The sequence below is a fragment of the Pseudopipra pipra genome, chromosome 2, assembly GCF_036250125.1.
Source record: "Pseudopipra pipra isolate bDixPip1 chromosome 2, bDixPip1.hap1, whole genome shotgun sequence".
NCBI lineage: Eukaryota > Metazoa > Chordata > Aves > Passeriformes > Pipridae > Pseudopipra > Pseudopipra pipra.
The window spans coordinates 32,110,016-32,136,450 of record NC_087550.1 but is presented as its reverse complement, the minus strand read 5'-3'; the positions used below and the strand labels follow the sequence as shown (position 1 = coordinate 32,136,450).

The following is a 26,435-nucleotide window of genomic DNA, read 5'->3' as shown; positions in this document are numbered from 1 at the left end:
CTGGTCCCACAAATGTACATGATTGTTTCTTTGTGACTGCTTTCAATGAATAAAGGCAAGAGATGTGAGTAGAGATGTGCAGGATTAGATCTGTTACTTTTTGGGTCGGTTTTTTTTCCTATGGCCTTTCAATGATAAAAGACCAATTTCTGCCCGTGTTTAACCTCCAACAATCCCACTGATTTTCTTGTTCATTCCAGATTGTAATGAACGACTTCACACACTCAAGCCCTTTTATTCTTTCTCTTCCAGATTGAGTGTCTCAGCCCAGACAATGGGCCCCTGCCTCCAGGAGTGTGCGACTCAAATAAATCCACTGACTTTAGCAGCCCTGCTTCATTGCCACTGAGAGCCAAAGCTGGTCTCTGATACACAAACTTTAATGGAGCATAAGGCAAGGAAGAACGTACAAGTAAGCACCATTTTTAACTCCTTAGCATAGCTTGTGTTTGTATCAGCCCTGACTCATGGTTTATACACATAGAGTATGTATTAAATATCACTGTACTTGCACTATGTGTATCTATTTGAGATAATTATGGCTATTGTAGTGCTGGTGGGACTCGCAGTCTTCAATGCATTTATCCTCACAACATCTGATAAAAGGAGGAAGTATTTTTATCTATATATTATACAGGGGAAACTGAAGCCTGGATCATTTTTTGCTACACCAGGGAACTGAATCTGGATTTTCCAAGTTGAAAGCTAGCACTCAGACTGTTGGTCTGTCTTGATATAAGCAGTACAAATAGGCACAGAGAATATTGCTTCTTGTAAACTGGGTATACTGAACTACTTGCTTGTGATACAGCAGACATGATAAATTGCTTACTGTTAAATAAAGTGTTAGGGAATTGTCATGTAGCTACGGAGAGACTATGCTGTTATTAATGATGCACAAGGCATATATTTCAGCTTATTCTTCCATATCCATATTGACTATGAAGTGCAAACAATAACACAAACTAGATTTTGCCAGTAAACTAACACAATTTATCTGGAGGACAGAGCAGAAAGCGGGAGCAGAGCTCAATTACTCCCTGTTCGTGTTGTGGTGTCGTGTCGGCTGACGGAGGCAGCCCAGACAGGGGGTAGAGGGAATGTTAGTGCTACTTACTGTTCTGGTGAGGATTCACTGAGACAGGCTCTGGGTCGAGTCCTAAAAGATTAACAAGTGTTGAAAATGTGTCTCAGAACCAGTACTGAGATCTGCTGTGCCAATACCACGAGATCACCTTTTCCCTCTGTTATCACACAATAACGCGGTTACTTTGCCATCTCAGAAGTCAATGTTTGGTTCAACGCATGGAAAGGAGATGCCTGAAGTGAAGGTACTGGTGAAGTGAGGGCTTTATTCTTCTGGCTTAGAGGCTGTTCTGTAAAGGAGAAAGAAGATGTCTCCAGATCTGTTCTTTTAGTAAGACCAGGACTATCTGTGAGTGAAATAACTGTCTTTTCATTTCCCAAGAGCATCTAGCATGTGAACAGGACTATTCATATGAATTTTGCTATTGCATAAGTGTGAATCCAGAGTGAGTCACAAAGTTAGTCGAGATAGGTGGCCTTTATTGGAGAACTAAATACCATACATGTGTCTAAACCAGAAGATTCCATCAGGAAAAAAGTTGTCTTCATGATGAGGTTATGACTTGAAAATGTGTGCAGATTGGCCTTCCAAGTTTTATTTGATTTCAAATATTATTTGATAGGCTCCGGTATTTCATTGCAATTTAACGGCAATTCCTATTCACACAGCTATTCTAAATAGGTTCTTATATGTACCTATTACCTTGGTAGCCAGGTTTCTATATCAAACCCTGAACATTTCATTATTATTAAAAATATAAAAGTCATCTATTCCATCCATTTTATACAGTGAGGTGAACAAAATTGGATGTGAAGTCACAGTGCAGTAATAGAGTAATTATTTTTTGGAGGTTCTTCTAATATACTTATGGTCAATTCTATTGAAGATGTATTATATTAAAGTTGTTCATGGCTGTTTTATCATGTGCTGTGAATTGAGAAATATTCTATCCTATCCCATGGATTAAAAAAACCCCATGCTTTAAATTTTAAGAGAGGAAAAGTTGTCTATGAAAAGGTGTGGGCATAACTGAGCAATTTATACTATTCTTGACACTGTCTGCACTTTCTTGATGAAGATCTTTCTCCTTCTTAAGACATCAGTGGAATTTCTGGAGACAAAAGAGTCCTCATTGCACTTCATTAGAATGAATGAACCAGTATCTCATTTGAAGTTAACCACATATGTTTATATACAGTGTGTTTACACGATGCCAGAGCACTTATTTGAAGAATAAGTGTCTTCCATGAAAGTGGCCTCCTGAAATGTTTTCCTTAGTTTAAAAAAAAAAAAAAAATAGGGACACGTTTACAGAGTTGAAATATAAGCAATGCACAGGGAAAAAGAAAATAACAGGCTTAGGGAAAGGAGAATAGAGACCTATAGTCTTACAGAACCTTGTGCTTAATTGCCTATAAATAATTTTCTTGTGCATATTACACACAACAGAGCATGGTCTCTGATGGTGCTATAAGCCTGGATGTCAGCTGCCGAGCTCAGCTGCCATTTGTAAATCATATTAACCGTGCTCTTGATTTGTCTGTGCTTAACTGTATATAGTTTTGTTTTATTGGCACTGTACTGTAAGCATATTCTACACTATGCAAATATAAGAGCTGAGAAGCATATGGGCCGAATCCTATAACACTCACTCAGGCAAATGTCCAATTCACTTGATGGGAACTTTTCTTGAGTAAGCAGTAGGAGCAGACTCTCATCTCCATCGATGCCTTGGCTGGTTTCTCAGGTATGACAACAGACATTGTTGCTTCACAAGCAAGGAAAGGAAGGGTATAAGACCCAGTACTGCGGGTAGATGCTGAGCTCTGTTCTCCTTAAGTCCTAAGATCCACTGAGATGCTACAAAAGGCACTGTCCATACATAATGACCTTCTCCAGCCTTTAGCATCCTGCTAAAAATAATAAAGATAATGAAAGGAAAGACCCTTACAAAAATAAAGAACCTCCAGGATGAGAGGAAATGGCCTCAAGTTGTGCCGGGAGAGGTTTATATTAGGTATTAGGAAAAACTTCTTCCCTGACAGGATGGTCAGGTATTGAAACAGGCTGCCCAGGGTGGAATGACTATCCCTGAAAATGTTCAAAAGACATGTGGATGTGGCACTCAGGGACATGGTTTAGTGGTGGGCTTGGCAGTGCCGTGTTTATGGTTGGTCTTTTCCAGCCTTAATGATTCTATGATTCAATATATGATAACACTTCTCCGTCCCCAGTCTGGAGTTAATCTCATGATACCAGTAATGGAGACATCTCTCTGAGTCAATGCAGACAGATTTAGCTACAGCCATCCATGCAGTGAGGAGTAAGAGGAGGGAAATCCTGCTTTTTATAAAGAGTACCTGATTTCTGCTCCACCACCCTGCTCAAGAGCTTTGTCAGAGACGTAATTCAGACTGAGAACTTCAGGATTCAGCTCTGCATCCAGCTCTGGTTCAGCCCTGCCATCTGTCTTACAGAAATGGGGTTCCACCCCACAACTGTGTTAAGTGGCTAAAAGCTCTGTCTCATACCCTGATCTCTGTGTATTACATGGCAACAATTACGAGCAACACGGTGTGGACTTCAGGTCCAAGCCCTACAAAAGTTCACACAGATGTTTTTCTTAATTGTCTCTAATTCTGTCTACACTGCTCCTCACAGCCTTATGTGTATCAGAGAAGCTGGATTTCTTTGATCTAGCTACCATGGGAACCAGTGTAGCACTGATGCTGTAGCACAGATTTCAGCATGATCCCAACAGGGCCCCTGGTTATACGCTTGGGGCTGCTAAAGTGTGTTGAACACTGGGCTGCATGTTTTCAGTGCTAATGTCATCCCTAATAGCTAGACTGACATTAGCAGTGGTACCCATATCTTTCTTTCTCCTGCAGTCATTTCTTTTCAGCTGTGCCTGATTAGAAATTTATGCTGCAGCCCTTACTCACGTTCTTCATCCTCATCCTCATGCACCTTTAAACCAAAATGACTAATTCAAATAGAAGCTTAAAGGTCGATCACTCTGGACCTAGTTTTGCAAACCCGTTTTTATATGGCTTTTCCCCTTGTATTAAAAAAAAAAATAAAATTCTCATCAGGAAATGTTGGCAAAAAAGGTTTAATTACAGAAATCATTTTGCTCCCTATGGAGAAAGCATGAAGAATGGCATATTTCCACATTTGAATTGCACATTCATCAAGAAAAGAGTGATTTCCCCTTAAGAATGTTCTGGAGGAGTAGAAAAGAGCATTGAACCCTGGGGTGTGTATTATTTTATAGTCTCTGAAAGGCAAATGGTTTCACTTCCATTGATTAAAATATATGAGTTTTTCCCTCTGGATTATTCTCCTAGAAGTAGAAAAAAAAAATAAAATCTTTAGTAGTGTCTGTCAGGTAGTGCAGCCCCTTTTAGCAAAGGGCTCATCAAACCAACTCCTGCTGAACTTGGTCAGCGACAAACCTTTGACCACACCATGTTGCTACTTTTTTTGCTTGGTGAACAGGGACTTTACAAAAGGTGTTTTCATTGTTTTGTTGGAGCAAATGTCAACATGGAAACACAGCCTGGCATCAGGACCATTAAGTGCTAATTTGAGCGGCAGTTCCAGGACTTGATGTCCTTGCTCTCCTGGTGCACAAGGTCTAACAGGCTCATGCATTAGTCTTGTCATTCACCTTCTTGTTTCACAGATGTACCTTCTTTACAAACTCTGCAAAAACACTACTTAGGAGAGACTTTGACTTAATAGTCGCTGTTCACAAGGAGCAAAGAGCAAAGTTGCAGGGGTGCAGGACACAGGCACAACATGGCAGGCTGCTGAACATTGACATTTTGAATGTACATCTTCATAAAATATGCTCCAAATTGGTATGCAGCACACTTCTGTGACCACAGGAATTCATTGTGAATTGAAGCAGGAGGGGGATTTTCCAAAGCAAAGTCACTTTTTCCCATTAAATTACTATTGGGGTTTTTTTCCAGGAGAGTCATTATCTAGTTCAGTTAACAGAGAAAGGCCAATTAGACAAACAGTGCTGACCTGTTAAACTCGAATTTACCAGCCAGAATTCAAACAAACAGCATTCTGCTCCCCACTTGGGTTTACTGATTTTCTCTTAATAATGTCACTGGAGTTTAAAAAAATAAAGAAATAAATGGCTGGAGAAAATGGGTGGATTGAACAAAAGTGTTGCAAACAGTAAAGAAAAGTAATGCAAACAGTAAGAGCACTAAGAACAAGAAAAAGTTCTATGTAATTGGAAGAGAAGATGTTCCATTTCCTTTCTAAAATCAAATGCAAACTGCTCATGTGACTGATTTAGTATTGAACAAGAGAGGAAAAATTGCTTCTTGGCATTTAAATGGAAATGTTTCTTGTTCCGAAATCTTGGAAGCTTGCATACTGTATGCTTTTTGAAAGGCTTATACAATTACCATTGAATTTGGATGAGGTCTATTACTAACAATATATATATTTTTCTCAGTTAAACTTTTTCCTTCCAGAGACCTAAATTACCTTTGTCTAGAGTCTAAAATCCTGATGTGGAATATATTCCAGAGGTAATAAAGCCAATGCAAATATGTTTCATTTTTAATATGTATGACTGAAAAAATAGTGAACAGCAGCAGCTATTTTGCTAAGCAGACCTTTATGTGGAGGACTCTGCTGTTTCAAGATGATGTTCTGATTTGCTGTGTGCCTTTTTAGTCTGATTTCTGGGTTTGGAATAAAACATATATCTTACATCTTGCTTTCCAGAAAGGCTGGAAATTTTGGGACAGGAGAAAAAGGCAGAACATAGACTTGCACCTGGCTGATTTAAAGATATGCCATCAAGAGGATAATTCCCATGTAGCTCAAAGCACTGCATGAAGTACTGCAGTCCATTATGTTCAGCACTCTTCTTACAATGCAGTTGTAGGGCTGAACCCAGTATCACTCCAAGATTTGTGATGCCAACACAAGCCATGCAGAGACCGTTGCTGAAAAGTTTTGTAAGAATAAATTTTGAGGACTGACTTGAAAGAGAAAAATGTGATTATTTGGTGAATGAGAAAATGATAGGCTGAGTGTAAATTGCAATGGGTGATGTATCCTGGCAGGGACAAGTTATCGAGGTCTTGCCCAAGGTCAGGCAGTGAAGCAGTAGCAGGGCCTGACACTTAGCAACACCACAACCCTTTCTTGCTTCAGACGGTTTTGAATAGCAGCATCAAATAGCCCTAATTTCCTGTCACTACTGTTTAAAACCAAACCAAAACAAATAAAACCAAAACAACCCCCTCACAAATATTTAGAAGGCAGAAACTGGCAGGACTGATCTTCCCCCTAAAGAACAATTAACCTCAAATTACGCCACTGAAATCTTGCAGGCCTTCTTCCTGAGAATTTGATTTTAATTCTCAAACAACACAATTGCATAAAAAAAAATTAAGCTATAATAGTAATAATAATAATAATAATAACTGACAATGATAATAATGGCATCTCCTGACACCACTGTGGATAATGATCCCTGACCCCAAAAGCAATATATTACGCAAGTTGCCTAATTAGGGATAAGGGGCAAGGGAGGAACAGAGGTTTCCCGCTCCTCATATACATGTGCTGAAGCTGGAGATCACCTGACTACAAGAAGAGAGGGAGGTTCACCAGGGCCAGGACATGAAGGCACCACCTGAGTCAACTCTCCTTCCTATTCTTGTGCCCACCTGGATCCCCATCCCATCCACATGCTGAAGCCAATGCCATTCCAAGTCATCCCCATGCCTATTCCATGCCCAAACCCAACCCATGCCTGTCATATGCCCAAGAACATTCTCTCTCCTACCTATTACCTTCTAATTCTTATGTCCACACTCAGTCCTCAACCACACTCATCACCAAGCCTATACATCTGTACCTGTCAATGTCATGCCCATTCCCTTCTCATACCCCTGTCCATCCAGTCTCCATGCCATGCCTATGTCCATTACCCAGCCATGCCCAGGTCGTACGCATCTCTTCCCCATGCCCATGTTATATCCACATGTATTCTGTGCCCATCTGCTCTGCATGCCCACATGCATGCCCAACTCCCCTTCATGCTCATGCCATGCCTGTGCCCTGCTCCTTCCAATGTCCATGCCATGTCCATGTCTGTGTCCTCCTCTGATCCATGCCTATGCCAGGACTGTGTCACGCCCATGTCAGTGCCTATTCCTATCTCATGCCAATGCATACATCTTCCTGATGCCCATGCCATGTCCATGTCTATGTACACCCCTGGCCCATGCCTATTCCATGATCACTTCATGCTCATGTCCATGTCTATATTTTCCTCTGCCCCTTGTTTATGACACACCCATGATATGCTCGTGCCATGCCCATGCCCGTGTCCCACTCCTCCCCATGTCCATGCCACACCAATGTCTATGTCCTCTCCGGCCCCATGCCTATGCCACGTCCATGCCCATTCTCATCTCCTCCCCGTGTCCATGCCAGCCCATGCCCGTTCCCACCCAATACCCCTTTCCACGTATCCGCACGCCGTGTCCGAGCAGTTCCCACGCCGCCGGGGTGGGCAGCCGCCAGCCGCATGTGCGCCTGTCATTCCAGCCGGGAGCGCCGGCTCCTGCCTCCCATTCATGTAACCTGTGTGTGTCTCTCTTTCTCTCTGTGTGTAACAGCGAGAGGGAGAGAGCGAGCGAGGCACGGAGAGGAGGAGGAGGAGGGGGGGAAGCTTTAAATAAAGCCTTTGGATTGCAGCTGCTTATTTTGGGCAGTCCTACCAGGACGATTCCTGCCAGGAAAGAAGCTGGACCAGTCGTTGTTTTGTTTGGGTTTGTTTTTTGGGGTTTTGTTTTTGGGTTTTTTTAATTTATTTTGATTTTGATTTTTGGGGGTGGCAGAGGTGTATCTCCGATCTGCCTGCGGAGATGAGCTCCGGTGCCTGCCTGTAGTTTCCACTTTTGGATCGCTGGACACAGAAGTGGCATTTCGGTGGGGGGAAGCTGCAGACATGGTAAGCTTCGCTTTTTCCTGTGAAAAGTGTATTTATGACATCGGTTCCCTCCAGTTTTCCCTTCCCCCTTTCCTCTTCCCACTAAACAGCCGTGCACACGGATTGAGGCTGGGGAGAAGCTCCTTGAATCCTTGGTTTTCCCTCCCCAGCATCCATCCATGCCTGCTGCCCAGCTCCCTTCCCTCCCTCGCACAGTTTGCAGCAATTCGGGGAGGCAAAGATGCTGCGGGTGGCTCCGGGCTGGAGGGAAGGGGGGGCGGGGAGGCGGATCAGGCACCCCCAGACTGCCAAGATCTTGCTTCAGGGTATGTTTGGAGTGGATTCTCCCATCCAACCTTCCCCCTCCCCGACCCTTCCCTCTGCACCCCGAGCGGTGCGGCTGTGCTGGAGGAAGGCAGCAGTGCAGATTGGGAGGCACGGGAGCAAGGATGCAGCTTTAAGATCAATCGATGTTATTTATGTAATAGTAAAAGCGGGGAGGAGAGGGGGGAGAAAAAAAAATTTAAAAAAAGTGCCTTGATATTTCCCAGCTCACAAGGTACCTTTCACTCTGCCTGAAACCCCCATGCCCATGTCCTGCTGCAGGGTGGTGCGTAGTGGGAGTGTGTGTGTATGTTTACATTTGGATCTGTGCTAGAGTCAGGAATGGGGATGGGGTCTCCCATTTTCCAAGGAAAGGTGGGTTTGCCTCCAACAAAAAACAGAAAAAAAGAAATGCGCTTGACTGCAAGTTGAGTGACAAGTCTGTTTCTTAGGCATTAAATGTTAAATACTTGCTTCCAGCCATGCCCTGCTAGATTTAAAAGCTCCCCCAAATAGTGTGATGTTGGGGAAAAGATGCTGGAGTGACTGGGAGAAATGCAGTGGTTCAGACTCCCGCTTCTATTCTCAGCAGTTTGCATTCTCAAATACAAATTTTGGCTTTTGAACATAAAACCAGGATGCTACCAAAGGGCATTTATTTCTTGGGAGTTGTTTTGATTAAAAATATAGATCTTTTCTTACTATAAAATATCTGAGTTCTTTTACATGTAAATAGGTAGTAGTTAAGGAATGCCAAATCTTTAAAAAAAATAATAATTAAACCCCCCAAACTCTTAAAGTATTTACAAGGCAGTATGTATTTACTTTCTTACCATGACCACGCTTAGAAATTCACAGCGGTTACAACCATGTAAGCACATGATTTGAGAAAAAAAAACAAAACAAAACAACCCCCCAGAAAAGCCCAAATAAAACCAAAAAACATATTTACGCCACAGTCTTGTTTTACGGGATACACAGTTCGAAATACATTTTTTCATACAGCCAAAACAGAGATGAATAAATGCTTCTTGAATAGACAGACAAAACCTTTTTGCATCTTGAATGTATTTGTTCATGGTTTTTCCTGGAAAGTTCAATTATTTTTGATTTAAAAATGATAATTAAAAAAAGCAAAACAACATAATTTTGAATCTAGCTAAAAATTAATCTCTCCAGCTCCACCCCATTTTCCTCCTTTTTGCAGTGAAGTCTCACCTTGAATTTATAGCTGCTTTTTTTTTTTTCCCCTGAAAAAAGTCCTAGGTGACGGGAGGGCCATAAAATGAGAAAATGAGAGCAAAGCTTTGAAGCTGGAACTTGTCTGTATGCTTTATATTGGTAAACTTCTGCTGTAGCCTTGCAAGTTGTTAGTGTGCTGCTCCCTGCTCTGGGGCGCCGAGTTGGGCAGGAAAACTTGGCAGCTCCCAGCCTATCCCAATCCCATTTCTTTCTGCTTCGCTGACCCTAATAAAATTGCCTACTAGAAGGGTAGCCCCTCCCTTCCTATGGAAAGTGCTCTGCTCCCAACATGTGCACCATATGTGCCTGCAAAACCAAAGGCTTAACGTATACACCTATACTATGCCAGCAGCCTGCATGTGCCACCCTCACTCTGGGTCTGCTAAGAGCTGAGGATCAGCCATTGGGAACCCCAACCTCTCCCCTGATAGCTGGGGGAGGCTGGGGCTGAGCCAGTGATTTGTATTTAATTTATTTCATTGGCCTTTTCAGAGCCAGGCACCTCCCACTTAGTGCCTCAGCCTGTAGTACTTTTATAGGCTTGGGTGGAAAAAACAAGGAGTATATGTGTTCGTGTGTATATATTCAGTATTGGGGGGGCATAGAGGGAGGAAGACGCAGCTCTTGCACTGTTTTGCAGCGAAACAAGACTTCACAGCAGCTTGATTGGCTCTGCCTGTGTTATGAGGCCGTAGGAATTTGCTGGTTTGTGGTCATCGTGAGCTGCCCTTCCCTGTGAAATTCCCAGCTCCCAGACTCTGCCACGCTGCTGGATCACTCCTTGCTGGAGTGGGCTGGTTTGTGGACAGTCAGATTCTCTGCTGCCATGATCTGTTGAGAATGTGATCCCCAAGCCAGTACATGGGCAAGGAAAATTAGGGTCTGTGCTGGTTTGCAGCAGGTCTGGGGGTAGGGAGGGGACTCTGAGGTCGCAGTGTGTGGCCAGGCTTTTCCCGGGCACGTGAAAATGTAACCTGTGTTGTTCTTCTCTTGAGAGCGGGGTCGTTGCTCTGCACCACCCTGGGAAGGGGCTCTGCACAAACGACTGGGGCAGGGGAGGAGGGGAGGTGCCTTTGCAGACAACCTGTTTCAGGTTTTTTCCCCTTTTCCCCTCAAAACAAAACAAAACAAAACAAACAAACAAAAAAACCCACCAAGACTGGGAATTACTGCCACTGCACTGAGATGCAATATATCCCTGCAGGGACTCTGCCTCTGTGCCTCACCTTCCCTTCCTGTCCATACGTGCATGCATGTGTACACATCTTCACAAGGGGAGATTTTCAATGTATCTGTCATTTATGTGTGTGATCTGGAGAAGAATTGTCATGTTTTGGTGGAGGAAGATGGCCATTAGTGTGGAAAGAGGTCCTCAGGCTGCTCTTTGGCAGGAAAAGGGGGAAAAGGCAAAAGAAGATGCCTAAGTTTACTTCGTAGTTTCCTGTTCTTATTAGCAAGGGGTCTCGGTTTAAAAAAGGCTTTTGTGGGGAGAATTTGCCTCCTCTGATTTTAAAGGATAGGGAAAAATTATGGAGAGATGAGAGTAAAGCTGCTTGTCTGGTTTTGGTTGGCGGAGGAGATAGCCCCTCTCCCTCCCTTCCAATTTATTTTACTACATGGATGGAAAAAGAGAGACATCTCTCTGATTTCCGTGGGTCTGGGGAAGCAGTGAGATTTGGGCTGAGAAGACACTGCATTTTTTAAGTCCTTGTAGCTTAATTATTTGACTCATTTAAATTAGATGCTTTCCTATCATTTTGGTGAGCAGATAGTACACAGGCAAGGGAAAATGCTGTTCTCTTTTGTTTTACAAAGTGAGAATTTTTTTGCTTTTATTTTATTTAATTGATTTCCTGGAGTGTATAATAACTAAATGGTTTTTCTTTCTCTCTACAACATGTACACTATTCCAATTAAGAGCCTACTCTGATTATTTTTAACCTGGTAGTTTACCATTTCTCTGCTTAGGAGAATAGTTGAGTTCTTGCACTTTAAAATAGCTGTGATGCTTAAGCAAAACTACCTTTTCCCTGGGAAAGTCGTTTCCAGTTCTGTCGAGTTCCCACTTCAATGGTTCATTTTCTGACAGAATCACATCTTTGCAAGAAGCAGAACTATGATCTTACGTAACTTGATGTTTCCAGATCAAAAGTTACAAATATTGCAGTAATACCAGGATGAGAGAGATTTGACAGGAGGAATGTTGCGTGGCATATTTATTATTAGGATTTCAAATCAAGGAGGTTTTAAAAATTTATGGAGGGGAAAAGTAGAATTAAAAAATATGAATAAACAAAAACTACTTTGATATATTCTTTAACATCACTTTTTCCTTTTATCTTACCTCTGTAGGCAGTTGAGACTTTATTTTTTCTTTTTTTAAAGCAAACCCTTCCGTGTTTAAGAAATGTGTAATTGTAATTTCAAGAAGTGAAGTATCTTGAAACTTGATCTTTCTCTGATTTCATTCAAAGAAATGAAACCGTAAATCAATGTCAATTCAGATTTAAAGACTGGCTGTTACCTTCCCTGTTACAAGGTCTATCAGCATAGCTTATTGTAACTAAAAGCTAAAATACTCTATTTCTGCTTTGAACTGACAGATTGGCATTGCTAGGCACTTTGACAAAGTAACTTGCACCACTTGCCAGCAAATTGGGTATTCATGGATCCTTGACCAATATGTTTCAGAGAAAAAAGTCTTGTAATTTTTTTTTTTAAGTATAAGTACATGTATGCATTTCCTCTTTGCTGTAGAATAAAAGGAAAAAGAATCATTGAGAAATTTCTATCCTAACTATATCGGTATAACCTGAGAAGTGCTGTAGTGTGGCTATAGGACTTATATTTTTAGTCAGGAATAAATATATGATTTGCATTTCACCATCACTGCACTGATATTCAAATAACTTACTTAGAAATATATACTTTTTTTGCCAGCTGTTCTATATCACTCTCCCTGAAACATCTTTAAAGACACAATTGAAATATGAATAGGAGGGCACATTTCCTTGGCTGTGTGCAGTTATAAACACTCTTTATGGAAAGTTCTAATTTCTTGGAAAGTTTGAGCCTTACTCACAAACATCCTTTTGTCTTTATACCACATTGCTGAGAACAAAACTGTTTGTGCTGAAGGGGGATTCAAACTTTATCATAGGTTGTCCTGCTGGGTATCAGCAGAGGTGATCTTTTGAATGTGAAGATGTCCATGAAAGCAGACATAGAATTCTGTGTTCTAGTGTGTTGGCAGAAGGAGGGAAAAGCATTATGAAATAGAAGGGCTGGCAGATAAGTTTCCTATTCCAAATTAGAGTTGCTTTCTAGGATTTGACACATCCTTGTTCTTATTTTAAGTGGGAGAAAGAGGGAAGAAAAAGCGAGGAATTGCTGATGGTCGATTTAAGTGAAGGAGCTCACTGAACTGCATTTATCAGTCCATTTAAATGGGGATGATTCAATTAGATTTCACAGATATCTCCGCATGCTTTAGTGAAGTAGTGTTTGCTACTGTCTAGGATAACCACTGCAGTCAAGAATGCTGCTTCACTACCACAATCACCGCTAAGGCACTGGTGGCAGATGTGGTACTCAGGCAGTAACAGCAAATGTGAAAACAGGAGATGTCTCGTTGCCCACTGATTTAGGTTTTAGGTGATTATTCAATGCAGTTTTCTCTTCAAACACTGAGTAGAAGGTGTAGCACTTGCCTGCACATGTGTTTGCACACACTGAGCCTTCAAAGTATTCTGGAGATTGATTAGTTAAAGAGTCAAAAGTTAGAAAACAGAATATTAAATCCTAATTTACTGTTTTAATCCAACCCTGCATTATGTATGCAATAAGGGCTCACTGACTTTGTTGCCTCCTTCTCAAACTCCATTAAGTGTAATGAAAATGTTAGACTTCCTTAAAAAATCCAGCCTAGGCCTGTTCCTTCTGGGGAATATGGGGTCCATTCATAAAATCAATCTTCTTCATCGAGAGCTGGACCCAACAAACCTTGTGGGTCCCTTTTGACTCAGGGTATTCTATGCTTCTATGATACCATGATGTATGGAGGATAAGAGAAGTCAGGATTCAATTCCTGGGCAGGAGTGTCATCAAATACTATCTGTCTACATAAAATCAAAGTTATGGAGGTCAGCAATTCATAAACCATCTCTTTCAGTAGGTCACTTGGACTTAAATGCCCCAATCTTATAAATGAACCGAACTCCCAAATTTTATAATGGAAAGTTTTCAATATTCTGCTAAGTCCTTTTGAAATGCCTCTGTGCATTTGGATGCTGAAAACCATTTCATCCTCACCTCTGGAACATAAAGAAGAATAGGAAGGGAGAGTTTGGTTAGTCAAAAAGCCTTTAGAAGTAACTGCCCGAAGTGATTGGAAAAACCGATGGAGCATGAGAGACACTGGAATTTGCTTTCTGCCTGTTGATAGAAACAGTGTTAGGTGGTTGGGCTGTGGGCAGCACAGATCTTGTCAGTCAGGAACGAGCAAATGCTGCTATTTCTCAAAAATTACCCTTTGTGCAGGCGGGCTTAAGGTGTGATCAGGTTTTTGACATTGGCACAGATTTTTGCGCTAGAAAGCAGAGAACAATCTCAAGAGCCAGCCTGCCGATGCATTCCTGCAGACAGAGCCATGATTGGGGGTTACTTACAGTTCTTCCTTACTGTGCTGAAACAATGCAGAGTTCACACGGCCTTTAATTGCTGTTGTGGATGTTTGACTTGTCAGCAGATCAGACCGAGCTGTCAAGATGATCATACAGAGGTTGCAACACACTCTGACACAGTTACGAAATGTTGGGTTGAAGAAACTTGCCCAGCATTGGCCACAGTTCTGGGGCATCATTTGGCTGCCTTAATCTGAAACACATTTGACCTCATTCCTTGGTCCTCTGCTTAGTCACTACAAACCTTCCAGCTCTGCTACGGGTGAGATAGGGATCATAAACTTCCTCTTCTATTCCTCATCCTCACTGCTTCATCTCCTGGCTGGCTTGGATAAAACATCGTCTTGTGAATAATGACTTTCGTTATTCAGGACACTTAATTAAGGCAACTTTCATGGAGGTTTTTACTTAAATTCTGGGTCTCCAATATGTACATTTGAATCTTATTATTTGTCTCTTAGTCTGGTCTTTGTTGAATTTTTCTTTTTTTTAAGTCTCGCAAGAGCTAGTAGCTTTGTGGCATTGCCACATTTTAGTATCTGTATGTGTCTATGGCTTAAATTAATAGATCATCTCTTGATTTGAATACTGTGCTCCTCTAAATAGATCCTTTAGTCCATCCTGCTCAGTCTGCTCCTCTCCTCATCTCCTGCCTCTTCCAGCTCTATTCTGCAATCCCATTTTCACCCCTCTAGCCCCTGCTCTTCAGGTCTGTCACCCCAACATCATTCAGCTCCTCTCAGCTTGGGATCGTGCTGAGCACCAGAGACCATCTCCAACTGCAATTGTGATACTTGGATGCAAACCTGGCATATCCTATAGCACCAAGTATCTTGTTTAGTCATGCACAGGCAGAAATGTAAGTGATAGAAACTGGTAAATATGTACAAATTAACCCAGGAGCATGTAGCAACAGTTCTTTTATTAAAGATGTCTAAACTTGGCTTAATTCATACACATGCACACAAAATTCATTAGAAGAAAAACAGTTCTCTCCCAGGTAAATTTCAAGTCCTTCCTCTATAGTCCTAAAAATCCCAGAGGAGGTTCTAGAGAGAAGGCTAAAGTCTTTTTTTTTTTTTTTTTAACGTGAGTAAAACAACATATTTTTCCCTAGCCTTGTTCTCAGAATCTGCTGAACTGTTTTGACTGAAATTTTCCAAAAAAATTCAGCCTGAGGCAGACAGCTGGCATGGAAATTTTCAGGCCAAACAATTTGCTTAGTATAGTTATAAGAAACTGTGAATGCTGTTTTATTATTAAAGCTGCCTCCCTCTTCTCATAATTGACAGCACTACCAACTTTACCTTTCCCTAATAAACAGAGAACTGGAAATTGTGTTACAAACGAATTTTGTATTCGTGCATTTTATAGATATTTTTATACATTGGAAATTTATTATAAAACTGACACATGCATTTCAGCATATGTTAGCAGATGATGAAATCTCAAGCTTCCTGGAAACCAAAGTGAATACAAGTAATGAGAATCCCACCAAGTCACATCAAAGTGATACAACATTGCAGGATTTGTAAAATGGGATTAAACCCAAACAAATCTCAGGAGACCTTGAACTGCCAGAGCAATCACACAAATTCCCATATATCCCACCTTTGGGTTCAGGGTCCTGCTGACAGAAGAATTCTGATTTAGTATAACAACATTCTATCGTAACAGCAACTGTTATTGTAAATCACAGCTAAAAAAACGAGGGGAAAAAAAAAGGAAAACCTTAAAACTGAAAGAACAGATAATTGCATTTTGGTATAATCAGCTTTTTTTCTTTTGTTAACATCATTACAGGTGACCTCTCGGGCTGTAGTTTCACATCACAGCTGACCTCAGGACCCATTGGCATAAAAGCAGAGGGGTCCTGCTCTCTCTCTCTCTCCTCCCATCCCAATGTCCTCTCTCCTCAGCTCCTGTCCTTTCTCTCCTTCAGAATATGTCTGATGATTTATGCCCTTTTGACAAGGGTAGGACAAGGGGTAATGAGTTTAAGCTAAAAGAGGGCAGGTTTAGATTCGATGTTAGGAAGAAATTCTTTACTGGGAAGGTGGTGAGGCACTGGCACAAGTTGCCCAGAGAGTTGCCCATTGTTCGATGCCAGGTTGGATGGGGCTTTGAACAACCTGGTCTAGTGGAGGGTGTTCCTGTCCATAGCAGGGGGATTGGGACTAGATGATATTGAAGGTCTGTTCAAACCCATTCTATCATTCTATGATTCTATAAATTAATTAATCCATGCACGAAGAAACAAGCTCCATCTTTTGCTTGGTTTTTTGTTTGTTTGTTTTGGGGTTTTGTTGTTGTTTTGTTTGTTTGTTTTCTGAGTTAGTGACTTGCACCAGTGTGGTGGAAGCATGTACCAAGGAGAAGGGAGTAAGAAAGGGGTATAAAGAGCTTTTTGAAGGTGATGAGTTTTTAGGTTAGTCCCATGACTCAAGAGGTTTGTTTTTTTTGATTGCCAACTGTTTACAGGATTTGTATTGTACTGATATAAAGCCTCATTTTATTATTAAAATACAGAGTGCACTTTTTCATTACAGTCTTCTATCTTCAGGACAGTCTTTTGAACCATCCTGCTCGGTAGGCACTGAAGCAGTTGTCCTCTAACAATTTGCTGGATTCTCTTTGAAACCAGTGTACAGTTGTGATAGCCACAACAAAACCTTTCGAAATTTAAAATCATTCAAAGAGTGAATAAGCCTTCCTGGTTTTCTGCTTTAAACTCTCAATTTGGTAATTTCATTAGATAACTACTACTTTGTGGGTTATACAGCAGGATCTAATAGAGGTCTGTTCCTCCTAGTTTTTGGTTTTATTTTTCTATTCCAAGCTTAAAGTCCTCACCCTACTTCATCTATTCTTCAGAAGTCTTTCTGTAATTCCTGATAATCTTTGCAGCCTTTTTCTCTGCCTTTGTTAATTCTACTCTATATTTGGTAGATGGGTAGACCCAAAATGGATGCATCATTAAAACAGAAATGTGTCGTTAGCTTATACATCATCCCATATTCTACTGATATTTAGTCTGGAGAAAAGGAGGCTCAGGCACCTTATCACTCTCTACAAATACCTGAAAGAAAGGTGTACCCTGGTGGGGGTTTGTCTGCTTTCTCAAGCTGGAAGTGACAAGACAGAAAGAAATGACCTCAACTGGCACCAGGGGAAGTTTAGATTGGATATTAGGAAAATTTTCTTCACTGAAAGAGTAATCAGACATTGGAACAGGCTGCCAAGGAAGCGGTGGAATCACCATGCCTGAAAGCATTCAAAAAGTGGTAGATGTGGTGCTTGGGGACATTGTTTAGGAGTGGACCTGGCAGTGTTAGATTAATGACTGGACTCTATGATCTTACAGGTCTTTTCCAAACTGAATGATTTTATTATTTTTCTCCTTTTGTTGTCTATTCTTTCCCTAACATATCCCAAGATTTTCCCTGCACTGCACATTTGACTGGCATGAACAGAGAGCAAGTATATGTAGAGTGCATCCTGTGGAGATTCCTCAGTCACCTTCATGTGTGGCACCAGTTAGAGTCCACATTGTGTATGTATTGTTAGAATTGTTTCTCCTTTTATGCATTATGCTGCTTTTATTGATACTGAATTTCATCTGATGTTTTCATAACCCAGCTTGTTAGTCAGTACTGTGAGAGTAGGTTGTTGGAGGCTTCATGAGAGAATCAGAAAGCCCAGCAATGAAACAGGCTCTCATTTTGACTTTTATTCTTATCTTGGGGATAATCTGAGCAAAAATATAACCAACAAAATAACCTTAATACAAAGTAAGAACAACCAGCCTGCCTGTCTTGTGACATCTGACAGTGAAGTTGTCTGTGGCTGAAATGATTTTGCTTCTCATCAGCATCTAACAGAGTCTTTTTTCTTATACGTCTTTCTACTGATTGTTTGCTCTTCCCCCAAACATCAAAGTACACCCTTCGCTTCATCCACACTGGAGCACCAGAGTCCTGAACCAAGGGAGAACCTAATGATCGTCTTCTCACAGACTGACATGTTTCCCCTGTATCTCCATCTCCTTTCTATCCCAAAATCCATCTTGTGTTCATGATGCCCCACAAAGACACGTGGGATTTAAAAACTTTTAGTACTCACTTGTTTTTGCTTCTATCTAACAAGAAGGTGTGAGCAGACACAGCCACCTGCCTGTGACTTAGAGCCCTGTTTGTTGACAAGCTTTTGGGTCTGCCTATACAGCGGTTTCTTTAGGACTTGGTTTTTATGGCTTATAATTGCTAGTGCTGTTCATAATAATATTTGGGATTTTAGAGATGCACAAATGACTCATATAGAAGCTACAAACTATTGCTCACAGCCCTGCATATCTCACATATGTTTGTGGCTCTTTGTGCCAAACACTGCTGATCATGGGCTCTGGGGAGCAGCGTTATTGTACACCTGCATCACTCTGTTTTGTATTATTTTATACCTTTTGCATAATTAATGTTTAGTTGAATTTTATGTATTTATTTATTTTGGCTGATGTCTTCTCCAGAGATTATCAGACAGCAAACATCTAGTTGAGGACATGGTAACAGGGAAGAAGGGGATATCAGAAGTTGATAGTAGGGAAGAAAAGTGGGTCTTTTGGGGGGTGAGAAAATAAGGGAATACCAGAAACAGAGCTAGATTCCTTCAGCCAGTGCTCTGTTGTGCTCTGTGCACTGAAGACTGTTTGATTCTTTTTTTCCTTTGTTTTTGGGATTTTTTCCCTCCTCCCTTTCAGAGCATGGAAGGCTAAAAATTCTATAAAATCTCTTCTGTGCATGAAATATATACATCAATAAAATCAGGATGCCTAGCCCTGGCAAAGCTGCCCAATCAAATGCGTGTGTGTGAGTGGGCATATATTCTTCATATGTGAATATTCCTGTTTGTTTCTCTCTCCTTCCCTCTGTTCAAATGAAAACACCTGGAGTTAATTTTAAACAAAATGTATGGTAGCTCACCTTGCATCATGTTTCCTTGAATACTTCATTAGAGCCTTTTTTTAAAATGTGCACTGTTTTATCAGACCGAGTATTTGGAAGTGGACATTCCCAGTGACAAAGATGTTTTCAGATAACAAAAGCCAGTCCCATCCAATCTTGTTTGAATCCCCAAAGCTCCACAACTCTTTAACCTAAACCAAGGCCAGATCCAAGGATCATTACTGTTAACTCAAAGGCTCCTGTTGGTTTTAATGGGCTCTGGATCAGGCTTTTTCACTCCTGCTGTGTAACAGTGCTGGCTCCCCCAGTGCAGAAACACAAAATGGCCATGAAAATTGAAGGCTGCTTTGGAAATGGATGTCATTTCCACTGCTGGACTAATTGAGCGTGCAAGGCTGGGAGTAGGGTAGGTTTGAGGTTTTCTTGATGTTTCCAAGTAAGTCAAAGTTCCTATAATGAAAACATGCAGAGTGGTATTTTGTAACTATTTTTATATCTACATCAGACTTGATGTTAGTGGCTTTGAATTATTTAACGTTTTTCTTCCTCAGCTGTCATCTCCAGTGAGCTCCCATTGCAGGGCTGCAGGAGTTGTGTAAGGAACAATGCAGGAGCCTGGCACTGGCTGCTGGTGATGGGGGGAGTTTGCCTGGTTTTGTTTTGTTTCGTGTCTTTAATCCTATTTTATCCTTTCTTTTGCTGGTGAGAGGGACATCAGGCCAAGCTATTAAATCATACTGACCGGCGTGGGCTGAAAATGAAGTACATGCCAGCTAAGACACAAATAGGGAGTTTTCTGCTTAAACCACTGAGAACTAATGTCTGTCACATAGGAAGAGCCAACTATTTAACATTCAGTCTATTCAAAAAACATTATTATGTCCCAATGGTAATTTAAAACCACATCTGTTAGAACCATATGTGGGGAAAGTATGCCTATTTTTTTTTAGCCTTTTTTTTTTTAAGTCCCAAGTTACCCTGTTTATAGGGTTATCTTCAATGTGGGCCTCTTTTAAAATTTCAGACTGACAGCCATGAAATGCATGGAGGAAAAGAACTAAATGAATTGAACTCATCTTTTCCCCTTTGTAATTAATGTGCAGGCTTTTAGTGGATATCTGCAAGTAGACATCCAGCTTTGAAAGGAAACCTATAGACTGGGATCATTCCTTATGCCTCTGTTGTCTATAACCTGATATTTGTTTTTTCGTCTGAGTTATTGGATATTTCACAGGGTTTTTTTCCTTGCTGTAATTTTAGCTTTGCATTAACAATCCATATGACCTTTGAAAATAGTTCTTTTGGGTAGTCAGAGCATCTAATTTTTACTTTGGGTAATTGCCATTGGATTATTCTGTCCTTAGAAACAGAAGATATAGTTTTGTTTTCAAAGCATCCCATCATTATTATGTGACCAGTACTAACTGGCATAAACTTGAGATTCTTGAACCTTGACAGTGCTAATAGCATATCTGACACGGCTAGTGAAGGTTGGCTCCACAGAACCCTCAGGTGAAAATATCTACTACAGGTCCCTCGTGATGTGGTGGGAAAAAGGCTCTGTGTCACCCGTAAATTGAGTGAAACATACTTTGCCATGTCTTTGTGTACCTATTAATCCCAGCTAAAAGCAAGCACCTGAGTGAATTGGTTTGACAGACAGTAATTGGTGGCAAACACACTTCAAACACAGAAGTCAAAGGAGCTCCTTATTCCCTCACCCTGTCACCTGCTTCTTCTTCTGCCTGAGAAGAGTCTTCAATAAAACCTGGACAAAACTGAATTCTCAAGTGACTGGCAAGCACTGACTCTTTCTGTGCTTGGTGAGACAATGCACTGTGTTGTGGCAGGGAACATTTCCATAATGCTGCCCCACTTCTCTGAAGTCCAGTTTAGGATGGTGATAGCAGAAAGAGCTGGGCTTCAGTTAAGGTGGACAAGCTGGAACACCAAATACTGGTGTTCAGTCTGTGATCCCGTGTGGTCAACTAAAATCGTGCATACTACGTGATGAATTTAGAGCACTCTCAGACCTAAAGCTGACCACTCCAAATATCCCCCCACAATATACAACAAATTACTGCTCTGATGAGCCTTTCATATAAGTGCCAAAGTTTAGTCTTGTGTAGAGTCCCACTTCCTCGTGTAATGGATTTTCCCATTAAGTGCATTCACATCATCAGACTTTCTACTGTTTCTCCATCAGAAATAGACCAAGTATCTCAGAGAGAAATAATCAGAAAATAAATAAATTAGCATGCAAGTTGTATTCATAAAACCACCATTCATGAACTACATGTCTTTCCAATGGCATTTACAGCATAGCATAATGTGCATCCCCCTCCAGCTGTGTTTTAAGCACTAAGCAATGAATTTCTTAGCTAAATAGGATGTTAGTGATCCCAAAGTACAGAGCACCTGATGACCCAAGAGTTAAATATGCAGCTATAAATAGCATGCTTACTTTGATGGGAAGCATTGTATTGTAATTTTAGCACTAATTAAAGTTTGGTTGTAGGCATGAAATATCACAGTCTTTCAGGAACATGTGTAAATCTCCAAAATTAATCTGTTTTTTGTTGTCTGAATGTTTTGGCAGAGTTGTGTCATTGCATATGAAGTTTTACGAGTAGCAATATAATAAAGACGGGTTTGCATGTCAATGAGCAGCATTTCTTGATTCATTTTTGTTAATCAAGTGCTGAAGTTAAATAGGAATGCGTTAATTTGTTCTTGGTTTAAAATGAAAATCCACTGAGTCCTGTAGTGAGTTTGATGTTCAAAAGGTTTTGTCGGGTTGATTGCTTCCAGATAAGTGGGAAAGGAGCTACGCTGAAAAAAACCACTGCAATTTGCATGATGTGCATGGAAAATGTGGGGGGAAAATGAAGAAAGCTAAAAGAGAAACAACACACTTCTGTTTTTGGCACAGCGTACTTCATATTCCTACTCCCTGTCCTTGTGTGATCCCTTAGCACTTGATAGATGAGAAAGATAATTGTTGATCATTTCATGAAGCTCTGCCAGTAACACATACCAAATATAATTAAACCTCCAATTTTATGTTTTTAAATACTTTTTTTCACCAAATATAGCAACTAATCGCTTTCTGTCAGAGCAAGAGGAGGTAAGGTGTTTTGGGTTCTATTTTCCAGCCCCACTTAGTGCGAAATGTGGGGGTTTTAATTTTCAAAACAATTCCTCACTTCTGCTAGATCGCTTCACCTTCGAGGTCCCCTGAGAGTCATTCTGGAACTCCAGGAAAATTGCCACAACTGATGTTTTTGCTTCTTAGGCTTCTTTGCATGGTCGAGTTGGACCAGCTCCAGTAATTCCTTGTCTCACTAGGTAAATCACTGCAAGATTCTTGCAGCTGGGACAACGAACAAGGGAAGCTTAATGTCATTCATCTCTGATTTTAACCCTACGCCTCTGGTGTAGATTTCAGGTTAATTTCTTGGAAGAAGTCTTTTTAAAATGTGTGTTGTCAAGCTGATTCATTCCATCCAATGTTATTATTTTCTTGTCTATAATACAGACAATAAATTTGATTGTGATCAACTTTGGTGCAGTCATGATCCTGCTCAAAATGAGGACATTTATGCCCTTTAATAAGTGAGAATACCCAAGAAAGTATCATTTTGGAATGACAACTCTAGACCTGACAAATCACCTTTAAGGAAAAACAAGGGGAAATGACAGATTGATATTGAAAGTTAACACCTGACAGACATTTTCAGCACAGCCTGTCTATGGCAGTCAGTCTCTGACTGTCCAGAGCCCAATTCCACCGGGACGTGCAGCATAATGCACTTTGCTCTCTCCTTGAGCATGAGGGCATGCTCCATTAGCTGACACTTGTTTTTACAGCCTACATGCTAGACAGCTTGGGCGGAAGCTGAACAACCCCCAGTCTTGCAGATCGTGTCCAACAGGGCAAGTTAGACGATTCTCTCTTCTGTTACTGTTTCATTGTAGAGACGTTAATTAAAGGACATGCTTCCCAGTTCTGGTTCCTCCTTTTCCTGGGTGAACCTTAAATATGAAACACAAAGATAAAACAATTTCAAATGTCCTGATGTAGTTACATCGGCTAGTTATTAAGGAGACACTTGACCATAGTAACTAGTTTAAAGGAGGGGACATGGGGACTTCTGATAGGTTTGCAGATCTCTTTTGTGACCCAGGAGAACTCACTTGTATTTTTGTCTCAATTTATCTGTCCATAGAAAATGTTTTCTAATAATTTCCTAGTTATTTCCTCTTTGCCAAACCATTTTGGTATCCTGGCAGCTCTGTCTCTGATTCTCCCTTCCTTTAATATATCACTGCTGTGTCCTGGCAACACTCGTTTTAAGATACAGAAATACAGTCAGTTCATCATTCTTCACTCAACATTGTTGAATGGGAATCACATTTGCAATCAAACTGTGAAGTAGAAAGCTAGTTGACCTGTCTTTTGGGACATTTGGTTTTATTAGGTTCCTACATGTGTTTACTTTGATTCCTTCAGTGCTATCCTAGAAGACGATTCCAGGCAGATTGTAAAAATGTCCGTTTCTTCAAACACATGCACAAAATCCTTTCTAAATTTGTCAGATCTTCTCAATTACAATTCTAGTGTTCTGTATGAGGCAGAATTGTTACTTACATGTTGAAAAGATTATCTATTTAGCTCTCAGAAGCTCACAGGATCCAGCACTGTCCATAACTGGCTGTGTTCAGTATAGATGTATTTCCAAAACTACATTGTCTCAAATATCAGACTTATTATTGAGCTGAATTCTGAATTACACCAAAAGAGCTGAATCGTGGGTCATTCTGGCAATAAGTATATATATTTCCTTCTGCAGATCCCATATGCATCAGAGAGAGATAATTTCAGAGCATGCACTTGACCTGTGCTTCAACTGACCGTGGATAGACCTTTTCTTGTCTGGAGAGTGTCTTGTCCTTACTCTGCCTGGAGTCCCGCATTCATCTCTGGGGTCTTCAGCACAGGAAAGACATGGACGTGCTAGAGCAGGTCCAGAGGAGGGACACAAAAATTATCAGAGGTCTGGTGTACCTCTCCTATGAAGACAGGCTGAGAGAGATGATGTTGTTCAGCCTGGAGAAGGCAAGGCTCTGGGGAGACCTTATTGCAGTCTTTCTGTCTCCTGTAGCAACAGGGCAAGGGGTAATGGTTTTAAACTAAAAGAGAGTAGATTTAGACTAGATATAAGTAAGAAATTTTTTACCCCCTTTCCTGAATGTGAAGAAACACTGACATAGTGTCAGTGCCCATAGTGTCAGGTTGCCCAGAAAGGTCGTGGACGCCCTATCCCTGGAAACATTCAAGGTCAGGCTGGAAGGGGGTCTGAACAAGCTGTTGCACTTGAAGATGTCCCTGCTCGTTGCAGGGGAGTTGGTCTAGATGAGCTTTAAAGGTCCTTTCCAATCCAAAGCATTCTATGATTCTATGCTTCTATGACTGTCTTCTAGGAAAGGGGGTAAAAAAAACATTAAGAAGGGAAAAAATAAGCAAACTAGACCTGGATACAAAATCCATGTTACTGCTCTTGGTGACTGAATTTTCTCATTCCAAGCATAGTCTTAAGAGGAATAATGTTTCAAAACTATCTCAGATCCAACATTAGCAGAGTGTTAGATGACAACTCCAACCCCATTAAATCAGCTTAGATATAGTCTCCTCATAGAGAGGAAGTTGTTATGTGGTAACAATATAGTTAACTTTCTTCCTTGTTTTATCAGCAATGACTCAGTGTTTTCTACCCATGAAAATGGGTGAAAACAGAAAATGCCAAAGTAGACTAGCTGAAATACAAAATAGCTGGATTTATGAAAGAAATCAGGTTCCTTTGTTGCCTTAATTTATCCTCGCTGGTTTTACAAAAGAAACATGTGAAGGACAAAGTCAAAACATACAGTTATCTCAACTGCTTGGCCAAGTACCATTTATGGCCAGGATGCTTTCTGCGTTTCTGAATGAAGGTGTTGGGAGCAGTATGTGACTGGGAGGGGGAGAAAGCCTCCCAAAGTCTAAAAGTTTTCTTTAACTTCTGATTGGTTGGAACAGCTGATGTATTAAAGCCACACAAAACAGATAACTTATAAAAAGGCCATGCGGGATGACTCAGATTCATTCATATGAAAAGAAAATCGGATCTTCAAACTGAAATAGATAGAAACATAGGAAAAGGAGGATCCCTAAACAAGCTGATAAAGCCTAAATATTTTCAAACCTTGTTCATAACAACTACTGTTAGTTTAGACATCCTTTTGGCATCCAGAGAAGAAAAAAAGAGTAGGAAAATATTTTCTAGAACAGTTAATGCAAGAAATCTCCCTCTTTTCTTGCAAGCCACAGGGGAAGAAATGATAAAGACAGATAACAAAACTCCCTGAGACAAATATGCCAATTTTAGTTTTGGTATTTGTCCACTTAAAATAACCTATCCAAAGCAGATGCTGCTTTTCTCTTTAATAAAGGACAGTGCAGGAGCTCTAGATGGTGATTTACCTTGTGGTCTCCAAATAGGTGCTTACTAATAGAAATTAAGGTAACCACCTCAACCCAATTGATATGAAATCCATTTTCTCCTCTCCTATTAACTTAGGGTGAACACAGTGAGGAAAGTTTCCTTGCCAAAACCCATTGTGCTAAGAGTCAGAAAACCATGTGGCTTAGGTCCCTTTCTTCTTCAGATCTCCTTGGCAGGAATCTGCATTGGCCAAGGCTCAGGGAATTCTAGCTAATAAATTATTATTTTGGAGGGACTGCTTACCCTGTAGCCATACTAATTAGGTTCTTACCAGCAAATCAGGTCAGTTTATATTCTTGACTTAAATGTAGGACAGACATATGGGACCATGTATTGTAGGGGGTTTTTTTTATTTGCAAATCTAGACAGAGTCATAGTTTTCTCAAATTTTAGGTTTTTTTCAATATTTTTTTGGTGCAACACTGGAATACCAGTAGCTCCTTGTCATTTCTTGTTATTGACTCTTTATCTTGATGGTCCTAATTAGAAACACTTTATGACTGATAGGACAGCTAACACCTAGGTAGGAAAGTATCAGAATGACCCAGATGTCCTTGGTATATATTCTTCATACCCACTACTCTTTGAAAAAGTTCCATATGATTATTAATAACT

The 26,435-nt window shown here is 40.7% G+C and overlaps 1 protein-coding gene across 17 annotated transcripts in view; it reads left to right on the top strand.

Moving 5' to 3' along the window:
* TENM4 (teneurin transmembrane protein 4) overlaps window positions 1-26,435 on the top strand; it is a 1,582,078-nt gene that overhangs the window by 972,030 nt on the left and 583,613 nt on the right. For 13 of the 17 annotated variants that reach the window (XM_064644892.1, XM_064644901.1, XM_064644900.1 and 10 more), the window contains one exon: window positions 253-412. The gene's annotated coding sequence lies outside the window, so the exon portion shown is untranslated. Of the gene's footprint in view, window positions 1-252; window positions 413-7,717; window positions 8,091-26,435 lie in introns of those variants that run through there. The other 4 variants (XM_064644893.1, XM_064644891.1, XM_064644904.1 and 1 more) reach the window with 2 other exon arrangements.